Source organism: Vicugna pacos, chromosome 7 (genome assembly GCF_048564905.1).
Source record: "Vicugna pacos chromosome 7, VicPac4, whole genome shotgun sequence".
NCBI classification, from domain to species: Eukaryota; Metazoa; Chordata; class Mammalia; order Artiodactyla; family Camelidae; genus Vicugna; species Vicugna pacos.
Window position 1 is genome coordinate 1,515,516 of NC_132993.1, and position 12,380 is coordinate 1,527,895.

At 52.4% G+C, this 12,380-nt stretch overlaps 1 long non-coding RNA gene across 2 annotated transcripts in view; it reads left to right on the forward strand.

Moving 5' to 3' along the window:
- Positions 1-741: 741 nt before the first annotated feature.
- The window catches only part of LOC140697262 (uncharacterized), a 35,955-nt gene continuing 24,316 nt past the window's right edge, over positions 742-12,380 (forward strand). For both annotated transcript variants that reach the window (XR_012074112.1, XR_012074113.1), the window contains exon 1: positions 742-1,752. This is a non-coding gene — a long non-coding RNA (uncharacterized lncRNA). The remainder of the gene's footprint in view (positions 1,753-12,380) is intronic.

Sequence of the window (12,380 nt, forward strand, 5' to 3'; positions counted from 1 at the left end):
AGCGTGCCAGTCCAGGGCAGCTGCGCAACGTGTCTGTGGGAGGCAGAGACGGACGGACGGACAGGCAGAAGCCCTCACTCACCGACGTGGGAGGGCAGACGCTTCTCTTCTGTGCCGATGGCCCCGCGTTAACGGTGCCTGTGCGCCGGTGTCGGCGCCGCCGTAGGCTCGGGTGCCGCGCAGGCACACGCCGGCCTGGGCGCGCTTCCGCGGCTCCCGGGCGGCCGCGCCCTCCGCGCCCCCCTGCTCCCTGCGAGGCAGGCGGCGAGCCCGGCGCCGGTCCGGCCGCGGCGGTGCTGGGCGGCTCGCGGCCGCGCTTCAGGCCGCGGTCCGGCTGTGACGCTGTCCGCGCGCGGCCTCCCGGCGCGGGGGTCCAGCAGGTTCTCCCTGTCAAGGCGCTGCCAGCCGTGGGGGCCTTTCCCAAGACGCCGTGTGAGTCGGGCTTGGGTTTTGGGGGAACTTGTCATACAAGTATTCGTAAGTTACGTTTGGATTCCAACGTTAGGTAAGAGAGTTCATTTAGCTAACATCGCCGCAAAAATACTGCACATTCCAAAAAAAAGGATGAAGTACTCGGCCCATCAGTGACGACACCAGTGAGCAGGCGGCGGGGTCCTCCCTTCCGGGAACCTCACTCCGCGGCTCCGTCGCCCTGGCAGCCTTGGCCGAGGGGGCCCCGACGCGACACGCGCGGTCTCTGCCTCCGGGGCCGCCCGCCGGGCCCCGCGCCCCTCACCCCACCGCGGGGGGCTCCTGCCTCGGCGCTCCTCCCGCCCCGCGCATGCTCAGGCGCTGCCCGTGTGACGCCCCCCCGCACCCACCCTCAGAGCCCCCTTGCACGTGACGTGACGTGACGCGACGCGACGGCACGGCGGCGGGGGCGCGGGGACTTGGGTCCGGACCCCGGGCTGCGGCGCGGATGCCCTGGCCCCGGGCGCGCGTGGTGACCGCACGTGTGTCCCGCGCCGAGGTGCTGCCGCCGCTCTGTCCAGCCGCACTGCTGTGACCTCGCTGCCGAGCGTCGCCTGGTCCTGGAGTGACCTTCTCCTCCGGACGTTGTCAGGATTCTCGTCTAGGACCATTCCTTCAGGATTTCTTGCGCTCCGGAAGGCTAACTTGAGCTGCAGAAGGCAAGTGACCGCTTCCAGAAGATGTCGAGGTGCTCGTCGCAGCCTTCTGCTGCCTTGCTTCCGCCCCGAGGAGAAGACGACCCCTCGGGGGAGGCGCGGGGCACCGAGACCCCGGCTCAGTGTCGCCCCGCGGCTCCCCGGAGCGGCGCCTCCGCCGCGCGCGCCCCGGGCCCGGCTGGTGCGGCCTCCGCTTGTCCCGCGTGGGGGCGGGTGGCGCGGAGCACCGGCTGGGTATGTGTCCCTGCAGACGACCAGAGCCACTTCAACGCACGAGAAATCGGGCAGACGGAGGCCGCCCCGGAGCGCCGCCGGACAGTCTGACCTCGGGATCCTTCCCCTTCGGCTTTGCTGGGCGGCTTACATCCTCAAGGTCACTCAGGGTCTGAAACAGCGTCCGAAGCTCCAGCCGTCGTGATAACACCAACGAGGAAGGAAAGGACGGAAGAACAAGGAGGTGACGCCTGGCACCCGAGGGAGGCTCCCCAGAGCACGTGGGCTCCCACACCTGCGGCCAGAACTTAGGCCCTCGTCTCCAGGGACGATGGAAAAGGTCGTCTTTCCTTCCTGGGAGTAAAGTCACGTGCGAAAGTCAGGCTGTTTCAGAGGCGGCGACAAGCATTCGGTAGGTGACCTGCGGTCCTGGCCCAGCGGGCGGAACTGCGCCGGCCTGTCTTGTGTCGCAGTGATGCCGTCGAGGCTGTGGTCCCGAGCCTCGGGGTGCGGAGGGTGAAGGCAGAGAATGAATAAGCAGCCGTGGTTTAAAGTCATCTGCTCCAGAGTAGTTGAGGGAAAAAGGCACTGCGGTCCAGCCGGATTTACTAGGTTGTGCACTGGGGTCGGGGCCAATGGCCAAGGACACAGTGAAGATCCACTTGACTGGTCACTGCCGCCCACACAGACTCCGCAGGGGCTCGTGGGGACTGACGGTAGTTGCGAGGGGTGAGACTTGGGCGTCCCTGGGTCCCCCGCCTGAGGATCACCACGTGGTTCCCTATTGTCTTTATTTTCGTTCATTAAGAGCATCCTCTCGCTGTAGGGACCAGGTAGTTCAGAGACCAGCTTTTTGCCAGTGATTTAAAGCAGAGGCACTAGTTAGTCCTGCTTTTCGCAAGTAGCTTTGCTCAATAATTGGGTGGGTAAAAAGGTTGGAACCTTGGAAAGGGTGAATGTGCTTTGAATAGTCTAATTTTTTTTGGTGAATTTTGAATTGGGTTGTTCGCTTTTGTTGTTGCTGAGTTTTAGGAGTTTGGGATATTAATCCCTTATGAAACATAAGATTTGCAAATATTTTTTTCCCATTCCATGAGCTGCCTTTTCACTCTGCTGAGTCTCCCTTGAGGTACAGAAGTAACATGTGTTGCCTTGAAGATTTAAACAAATAGGAGATTTTCTTGGAAATAAAGTTCATCTTGAAGTAGAAATGCCTCCTCGGCTTGCTTGGTGATGCATTCAGAGATGAGGAGCATACTTTAAAGTCCCGTAATCCACAAGCTAGCAGTAACTGTAATCCTGGGAAATGCTGTTCACTGTGCAGTGAAAAACAACAAAATGTAATTCCATCTTTAGGAGTAAGTCCAAAGTTGACACAGATTTTTAGAAAAAGTTTCCTGGTTTGATGTTGCCATTTTACTCTGGAATCTAGTTAGAATGAGTAACCCCTTCTGAGCCCACGGGAGCAGGGCTTCACTCTGATGTCACTTCACCACTTCCCGGTGGGCCAGGTCGGGGTTCACTCCAGATGGGATTCTGCCAGGTCAGGGCACAATCAGAGTCTGTATCAGAGCTTCTTCTTTTAATTCCAGAAGTGTTAGAGAAGTAGTTGCTAAGGTGGCAGAGGTTGGCTTTTCAGTGCTATTTTATGGTGCTAGTAACGCAGAGGCACCATTACTGAAAGGTAATTTTTATTATTACAATTAAAGACGGATTTGATTTTATGAGATCATGCATTTTTATTTTATAGGAGTTTTACATTTAAATTCAATTTAAAGGATTACTCTGTATTTAAAGTAAAATATAAGCAAATAAGTATTTAAATTATACTATATTTCTTTTCCAAATCTGATATCAACTGTTCCATGCAGCTGGTCACTTTGGTAGAATCAGATGTTTCCTCATACGACTCTGTCATAGCTAAAGAAAAGCAAACTTGGTTTATTCTATGAAATTGCAAGCCACTGTTTGCTTATTAAACACATCAAGTCTAACTAAGCTTACGGTCAGTGTTCTGCAGAACTTAACGTTGCTCTCCTTTCGGCTGATTCTGAGAGGAAGGGATTTCTTTGGATCGACGTGAGCCTTCATTGGTATTTTATTGTTGGCACGATGCAAAGTTGCAAAAATGGAGACCAGGACCTGAAATGCCAGCTTCTGGTCCTAAGTTTTCGCAGAGGGAGGAAGATTAGGGAACTGACTGAGGCGAGTTTGTGCAGCTAAGATGCATGCAGCCATCTCCTGGCTCGCCGGGCCAGCTGATGACTTGGGAATGTTCTGTGAGATTTTTGAAGGCTTTTTTGTTTTGTTTCTGATGGAGGAAAAGAATGTGATGGAGTATCTGTGGTAAATAGATTAAGCTGCTAGTAAACGTGGTGTCCCCTTTAGATTGACTGATGTGGGGACAAAGGAAGTGCTTGGTCGTTGTCAGCTGGATTTGCCTAAAGTCACAGGGACAAACACGTGAAGCCACGGGCCCTCTTTAAATCCCTAAATCAAAAAAATCTGTGAAATTAGTTGAGACTGAATTCGATTCTTCCTCTCATTTATTTTGTCTAAAAGCTTGCTCTTTTTTTCTCTCCATTGCGCTTCTTAGGAGGGAAACCCGATTGTTCCAAGATCAAATATTAACTACTACATGTAAAAAAAGATTAGAAACAAGTTTTTTCTGTATAGCACAGGAAACTATATTAAGTATCTTGTAGTCACCTATAATGAAAAAGAATATGAAAATGAATGTATGTCTGCACATGTATGACTGGGACATTATGTTGTGCACCAGAAGCTGACACAGCATTGTACACTGACTGTACTTCAACTAAAAAAAATTAGCCTTGGAGGAAATACTACTCGGGAATGGATGTCCTTTCCAAGGTCTTAGCACTTGTGGTGAGTAAGTCCTGTTGGTCAGTGGCCAGTGACACATCCCTGTGGCCCCAGTTCCTGGACGGCCCCAGCTCATGTCACCATCAGCACCACTGAAGAGAGGGAGCTTGTCTGCTCATGTTCTGGGGCTGCTGGGGGGCTTTTGTGGGTCAGGCCCCTGAAAGAAGCCATCCTGCAGTCAGCCACTCACTTCCTGGAACACCCTGCTGTCATCACCCGGGCCGCGCTCTTTAGGAAAACAGAAAGAGAAATAAAGAAAGAAAGGACTGAAGTCCCCGGAGCACTTTGTGGGGAGTCTTCTGGTCCTGAGAAGGGGCTGAAAAGCCCGAAGGAATTAATTCCTTTTTCAAAAATTAAAAAAAATTTCTTTTTGTTGAAGCATAGTTGGTTTGCAGTTATGATGCTGTGATTTCCTGTGTGCAGCATAGTGATTCATCTGTACGTACGTATGTATAACCCTTTTCTGATTCATTTTCATTGTAGGCCATTACAAGGTATTGAATATAGTTCCCTGTGCTACACAGTAGGACCTCGCTGCTGAGGAATTAATTCTAAAGGAGGAGAAGTGGTGCGGGGACCACGGGAGGGTGAGGTGTCCTGGCCTCGATGTCTGGTCCAGGCGTCTGTCCAGCTGTTTTAGTCTCAAAGTGCACATGTTCAGGTCTAAACGGGCACATGTCGGTGGCACAGGAGGGCCAGGGTTGAAACATGAGATGTGGACACTGAGTTTCTTTTCCATTCAGCATTTTTTTTTAAAGGAACAGTTACCTCCAGTAAGTCAGCAAAGTTGGGGAGCTGAGGTTGTTAACTACCAATAGTTGGAGGTTCACCAAAAAAAGTTTGAAGTAATGCCAAGGGGATGTCCTGGGGCCCAGGTTTCAAACATGACGTTTATGTTTCTTGTAGGATCTGAGAAATGTGCCCCTGCCGGTGATCATGATGTGAAGGGCTCCGGGCGGGGGATCACATGGGTCCTTTCCAACCAGGACCCTGCAGGGATGTGGGCGGGTGTGGATGTGGCCTCGAGCTCTGGACTTCACACGTGGTGGCCGGAAGCCCCGAGAGGGAGTGGGCAGCCCTGGCCACAGGGATGGTGTCTTGTCCCCCTTCCGTGGATTCCCAGGACTTGGCACGATGGACTCCTCGGTCCTGAAATGAGCACATCAGTCCTGGATTCACAGGGTGGTCTTGAGTGTTAACCTGGTGACATGTGTCACACACCCAGCGACGGGCTGTGGGGACACGGGGCTCCGTGAGTGCCAGGCCCTCCCTTACCCGGAACTGGCCTCCTTCAGAGGCGCGTCCCAGAGCTGTGCCTCCCCGCCCTCGCTCCTGCCCAGCTGCTGGATTAGAGCTGCCAGCTGAGTGTGGCTGATGGTGACTTGGTGGTGTCCTTACTCCTGACCCTGGGACCATGACTAAGAGCTTTGAACTGGTCCCCTGTGACGGGTGTCTTTGATCCCATCACGACAGGATGGTTCCCGAGGTCCAGGAAGGTCTCAGAGGTCAGAGCATGGCCTTATTACGTCCCACTTGTGTCTCTGTGGGGCTGTGATGGTGTGAAAGGAGCCCCAGTGACCAGGGCAGGTCCCCCCTCACCGGCTGGACTCATGCATCTGTGCCCTGGACGCACTGGACGGCTATGCGTCCTGGCTTTCTTTTAGTGGAAAGTGACCACATGACTGGGCGGTACCCAATGGCATTTAAGCAGAAGTGGTGCGTCTGCTTCTGGTCTGGCTGCGAAACTCCTGGGCCAGCCTCTGATCTCTCTTCCTCTGCCATTAATGCTGACGCATTGAGAGACCCCAGCAGCCAGGAACTGAAGACAAGGAGCCCCGCCTAGACCGGCATTTGAGGGAGAAATGCAGTTTTATTGTATGCCAGTGTTTTCTTAGTAAACATAGAGTTCCTTATTAACTAGAGTGGGACCACCATCCCTCAACTCCTGAGCCGGAGAGCAGGCAACACCTTAATGTTTCCTCCACTCCCCTTCCCAGGCCAGCTCCAGCCCGTGTCTGTTTTTGTGAACTTTTTATTTTGAGATGATTTGAGACTTAAGGAAGAGTTTCGAGATACTATACCCGTGCCTTTCACCTGACTTCCTCTAATGTTAACATATAACCATCAGGTAGTGATCAAAGCTGAGAAAACACCTAGGGGGTTAACACTGGCACAGCACCGTGAAGTAAACGGCTGTCGCTCTGGATTTCACTGGTTCAGATGTCGTGAGAACAAGACGTGAGGCTCATGCAAAGTTTGGATTATAGAAGGGAGATTTGGTCTGCACACAGTTGGAAGACAACCGCTCAGCCTTGGTGGTATCACCACAGACTGCCGAGAGCCGCGAACGCGTCCTCGTGTAGGTGTGAGGACAGAAGCCTGAGCCTAATTTGACCCCAGTGATGGTCACACCAAGATCGTCCTGAAGGAGATCATAGGTGGGAACCTGGTGAAGTCAAGAGAAGAAGCAAAAGAATGCGAAATTTTTGTATGAATTTAAATGTTGATAAAAATGAAGAGTTTTGCACAACAGTCTAACTACAAGCACGTGTGTGTGGAATTGTGGGGACAGCAGGCAGGTGGTGTCTCCAGTGACTGGGCCGAGAACACCTTGGTGGTGGGTCTCACAGTCATGTCTCCACCCGCCTGGTGTGCTCCACCGCTGTCACTGCGCTGGGTGAACCAGGCGTTGGCTTGGAGTCAGAACCAGCTGGGCGTTCCGTCCTTTGGGTGTCGTCCTCTCCTCTCAGCATCGTCCAGAAGGACTGGCGGGGGGACAGGGGTCATCGCAGTAGCTGCCTTGTCTGGGTGTGGGCGTGGCGAGCTCTCTTACAGGGGCCCACTTGCACATCTCAGTGGCGCCCCCGTTGTCCGCCCCCTCCCTTGGCCCCTGTGCTTCCACGCAGAAGGCTGCACGTGTAGGGTGGGGCTTCTGGGATTCAGGGTGGGAGGAGGTCCAGTGCAGCGGCCGCTAGAGGGACAGGTGTGTGCGGGAAGTGCTGTGCATCAGTGTCCTGGTGCCCAGAAGTGCAGGGGGAGGACACAGACGGAGGGGAGGGGTGGAGCAGGGAGCTGCCATCCCGCCAGAGGGCCTTTGTCCCGTAGTTCTGCTGAGGGCCACGTGTCCGTCAGCTCATGCGGTCCTAACAGCACCGCAGACGGGGTGGTTAAACCAACAGAGCTCACCTCTCACATGTCTGGAGGCTGGAATCCAAGATCAGGGTGCCAGCAGGTGGGGTTTCTCCTGAGGCCCCCCCTTGGCTTCTTGCTGGGTCCCCACACAGCCTCTTCTCTGGGCCAGTTCCTGATATTTCTCCCTCTTCTCCCACTGGATCAGAGCCCCACCCCTCTACCCTCATTTAACCTTCATTGCCTCTTTAAAGGCCCCATCTCTAAATGTAGTCACATCTGGGGTTCAGGATTCCACTTAATGAATTTTGGGGGATGCACTTCCATCGATAACACCCCACTTTGACTATAGTGATCTGAAGACTTGAGCTTGTAGCCTAGTTGTGGTCAGTTTTAAACAAGAGTGGGGACTCCCTCCTGCTACAGTGGCTGTCATCCCTGAAGACGTGGGTTCTGGGGACCGACCCGTGTCAGGAGTGCCTGTTATTAGGTGTGCGCAGCACTGTCTGTGTTGGGTGGAACAGCCCACCTGAAGGGGAAGTGTGAAGTGCACGAGCCCTGGGCCCGGGGTGGCCCCAGACTGGCCTTGTAACCAGTAACCTTGTAACCAGTTCCCCCTCAGTTACGGTTTTGACCCGTAGTGTCCTGTAACCCAGTTAATTACACCTGCCCTTCCCACCTCGTGGGTTTCCGTGAAGACTGAATGAGATCATTGAGTGAGACCCTGGGCCATTGTTGGACTCAGATCACCTAGGTTGACCCTCTGGTTCCATAGATATTTATCGAGAGCTTGTTACCTTCCAGTGGGTGTAGAGGTACAGAAATGAAGAAGACAGGCCTTGTGTTCAGGACAAGGGAAGACAGGAAGGGGGAGATGATCTCACACGCAGACCTTTCCAGAAGGACAGATACCGCACGGCACGCTGTCCGCACCTGCGGGAAGGGCGAAGGTGGGGGAGGCAGGGAAGAATCCTAGTTCTTCTAATGTACTGTAATCTAATTTAAGGAAACCGAAAGCATAACTTCTAAATACGCCTTTAAAAATAGAGTCATCACGGCTGCTGAGGGAATCACTCAGGAGACAGAAAATAGCTCAGATGTTGGATTCCGTGTGTTCAGATACTGTACTGAGCAGTGTATGTGGAATCAGAATTTCCCGGTGAAGTATTAGAATTAATAGGTTAAGTTTTCAAGGTTAAGACTTGCATTTCTATATAGGGTCAGTAGATAACTTGAGATGAAGTTGTAATAAATTACCCGTAGCATCACAAATACGAAACACCTAGCAGTCAATCTAGTGAAAGTTGTGCAAGATCTCTGTGCTGAGAGCCAGAAAGCATGGCTGAAAAATGGAAGGAAGACCCTGCTGTGTGGAGAGACTTGCTGTATCTGCGGATCAGAGGACACGCTTTTGTAAAAATGTTGGTGTGTCTGACTACATCTGCAGATTCAGTGCAGTTCCAATAAAAATCCTGCAGTAGTTTATGGAAATTGATAGGCTGGTTTAAAAATGCGTATGAAAATGGAAAAGGCCAGGAATAGCAAAGGCGGTTTTCAAGAAGAGAACTGGGAGGAGAACGGCGGTTTGCAGACACCCAGAGCTACTGGGGGTGGGAGGTGCCTGCGCAGCTCACGGTGGCCACGGGCTGTGGAACGCCACGTAGCATCTTTTATTTTCCACGTCGCACTCTGCTGCATCCTCCCGCGTCGGTCAACAAGGCCGGCCTGGCAGACACCACTGATGGGCGGCTTGCAGACAGCTGCCTTCTCGCTCCCGTCTCACCAGGCCTTTCCTCACTGCGTGCAGGGGGAGCTCTCTGGTGTCGCCTCCTGTAAGGACACTAACCCTCTTGGATGGGGGTCCTGCCCTCCTGACCCTGTTTAACCTTAGTTATTTCCCTAGAGGCCCCATCTCCAAGTCCAGCCACACTGGGGGTCGGGGCCTCAGCACATGAATTTCGGGAGGACGCACGTTCAATTCTCATCACCGTCCCTCTCCTTGAGACTTAATAGCTTAAGCAGGAGGCTTAGCTCATTAATTTTTTATTTTTTTCTCATACACGCACATCAGGCTGAATATTTTTCTTCAGGTACCATGTGAGCTGTTTCCCCAAGATTTGGAAATGCATTATATCCATTTTCATTTGGTTCTAAATTTGTAATTTCAAAGTGACACCTGTCGGCCCAGAGAGATTTTCCTCTCATCTCGTTCAGCCGTGGGAGTGCAACACTTGTGCAGATTAAACGCTGGATTTAAATGCTGTGTTTTAGAATCTCTGTAGCCGCAGTGCCTGGGTTCAGATACCCGCTGCATTGCTTACTGGCTCTGGCTCTTTGACAGTGGGGGAGTCGCCTGATTCCTCGGTGACTCAGTTTCCCCAACTGGCATATGTGTGAGGGGTGTGGGGGCGTGTGTAGTGTGTATGAAGGTGTGTGGTGTTGAGTGTGTGTGATTTCCACCTGCCCTGGTTTGGAACTCCCCATCCAGAGTGTTTTCCTCTTGGCTTCTTTGGAGGCCGGACGCGGGCGCAGTGGAGCGGGTCCGAGCCTGAAGGTGATGCCCCTGCTCGGGGTTCGGCTCCCTGCAGGTGTGGGCGGTCTCACCTTCTGGTGCTGCAGGCATGGCCATCCTGTGTCTCCCGGACGACCTCTCTCCAAACCCCGTGGAGACAGCTAGCATCTTTGCCTGCTTCGCTCCTCGGTGTCCTCTGGGGGTACTGGGGTCACCCCTGCTGGACCCCAGCTCCCCACTCCAGGCTCAGGCCGCCCAGTCTCCGGCGCCTGGGGCCTCGGGTCACCGAAGTGCTGTCTGGCGACGTCCTCCTCTGCCTTCTCCTTTACTCGTCACCTCTGGGGTTTTCTATTCTTTTTGTTGAGCTCAGCTATGTGTTTTTTAAAAGTGTTATTTTAAACCAGTTCTCCATGTAATTTAGTGGGAGATGTCTTGTTTCCATAACTCTCGGCCCCCAAGTGCCTGGAAGTGGGCCACGGTATTCTGCCTCATCAAGGCACAAATTTTGTTTTATTAGGTGACTGACACCCTGTCAGCTGGCCTGGAGTGAGTCTGGATTTAGAAGGGACAGGTTCATAGGGCTCGTTCGGGCTGCACTTTCCCCAGGGAAGCGTTGGCGTCCTTCCTCCTCGCTCGGGGTGCCCTCCACTCCGGATGCCCTGTGTCCCACCCGGCTCAGTGTCATCTTTGAGGAGGATGAGCCTAAAAGGTGAAGCTGGCGGCGATGGTCCCCATTGCAGGGCAGTGCCGGGCTGTCGTGTTTAGGGGCTCTGTCCACTGTGACTTTTTCCGTGTGTGATTTGTCTCCTAGTCTGATAATTCCACGTCCACGTCTAGGGACCTCATCATGCAGTCTCTCTGGTTTCTGTTGTATGTTGACTAAGCTGAAAATCCATCAGGGCCCAAGTGTTTTTTGCAGTGTGAGTTCACAGGACATCTCAGGGATTCTTTGGGAGGAAATGGATAACTGTAGAAAATACCTCTGCAGGTACACTCGACAGTCTCGAGAGGAGTGTTATCGGGGCACCTAAAATAGTTCAAATCGCTTCTGTTGTGTTGAAGTTCATAAAGCACTTGAATTATAAAAACGAAGCAGCTGCCTTGCACTTTGGCCTACTGCCTGGAATTGTTTTAAATGGGATCTTATAAATATTCCGTAAAGTCCTATGTAATGGGACTGCTTTTTCCTGGCAGTCAGCCCGTGTGGATGGCATCTTAAACATTTAGGCCATTTTTGCAAAACTTGACAAAAACATTTTAGGCATTAGTAGTTTTGTTAATAAATTACTCAGCACTAAAACTATATGTTATTTAAGAAAATCTTTGGAACCAGTTTCTCTGCTGTTTTACTTTTGGCACTCGGCAAGCCTCTGATAGCCTACAGAATACCAGTTTAGCACCCCACCTCAAAGGGGGCCCTGAAAAGCCCCAGAGCAGCAGGGCCGGGACAGCTCCCCAGAAGGAGAAGCAGCTGATGGAGCGGGGTGGCTGGTTCTGTCTGAGGAGCTCGTTCGTCGTCCCAGGCGCATCGAGCGCTCGGCACCTGGCGGTCCTGCGGGTGCGCTCCGATCACGGCCGACCCCACGGCAGCAGGGCGGCGTGTGTTAGTGTGGGGCTGTGAACGTGTGTCTTCATAGAGAATTTAAGCTCTTTTTTAAGAAATGGTAAGAATAATGTCCTCAGATTGCAGAATATTCCATGTTTTAATCCATTGGAAAACATCGAACCACTAGGACACTGATTGATGCTTCCAGACTAATTTCTTTTGGGCGGTCTCTAAGATAAAGACTACCCTGCCACTTGGGGCCATTCTTATAACGCCGTAATTTTATCATTAATTTTAATGTTTTAGCTCTTAAATTATCTTTTTTCTTCTTCTTTTTTTTTTAAATTCATGCTTCTGATTGTTACTCACATCAAATTCTGTACCAAGTTATGCCGCCTGAGCATATACACCAGTGTGTACTGCCTGCTGGCTCGGGGAGATGCGCGACGAGCTTCGGGGTGTGGATTTGGACGCGACCTGGTGAGAGCCCGGCAGCCTGCGGTGTGACCCCAGACAGGCCTGCTTCTTGGCGGCAAGCTTGTGTTTTAGGTTGGTGGAGTACCTAGTGTGAGTTTGTGACTTCTTTTCTTGTTTTTATAGTTCCCCCCTCATCTTCTTTCAAACTTCTGCATCAGTTTGAGCCGTAGCTTGCAACTGTGACGTAAGAAAACGTTGAAAACCCGCTGCTTTTGCAGCTGTGTTGGGTGCTGCAGGGCCAGAATGGGGCCCAGCAGTCAGTGGGCGGGGGCCGGAAGAAGCCGCTCATGTCGCAGCAATGCCGGATGGCACAGAAGTCGTCACCACAAGACATCGGTGTGTTTCTTTCTGTTATGAAAGTCCAGTACACTGTCAGTGCTGCTTGTGTTGTCTGCAGAGGTTCCACGTGCCTTTTTTTCCCAGAAGGTGGTCATGATGGGGTGAAGAGAGTGTCGAGTGAGCTCAGGGAGATCTGGATTGAATTTTGGCT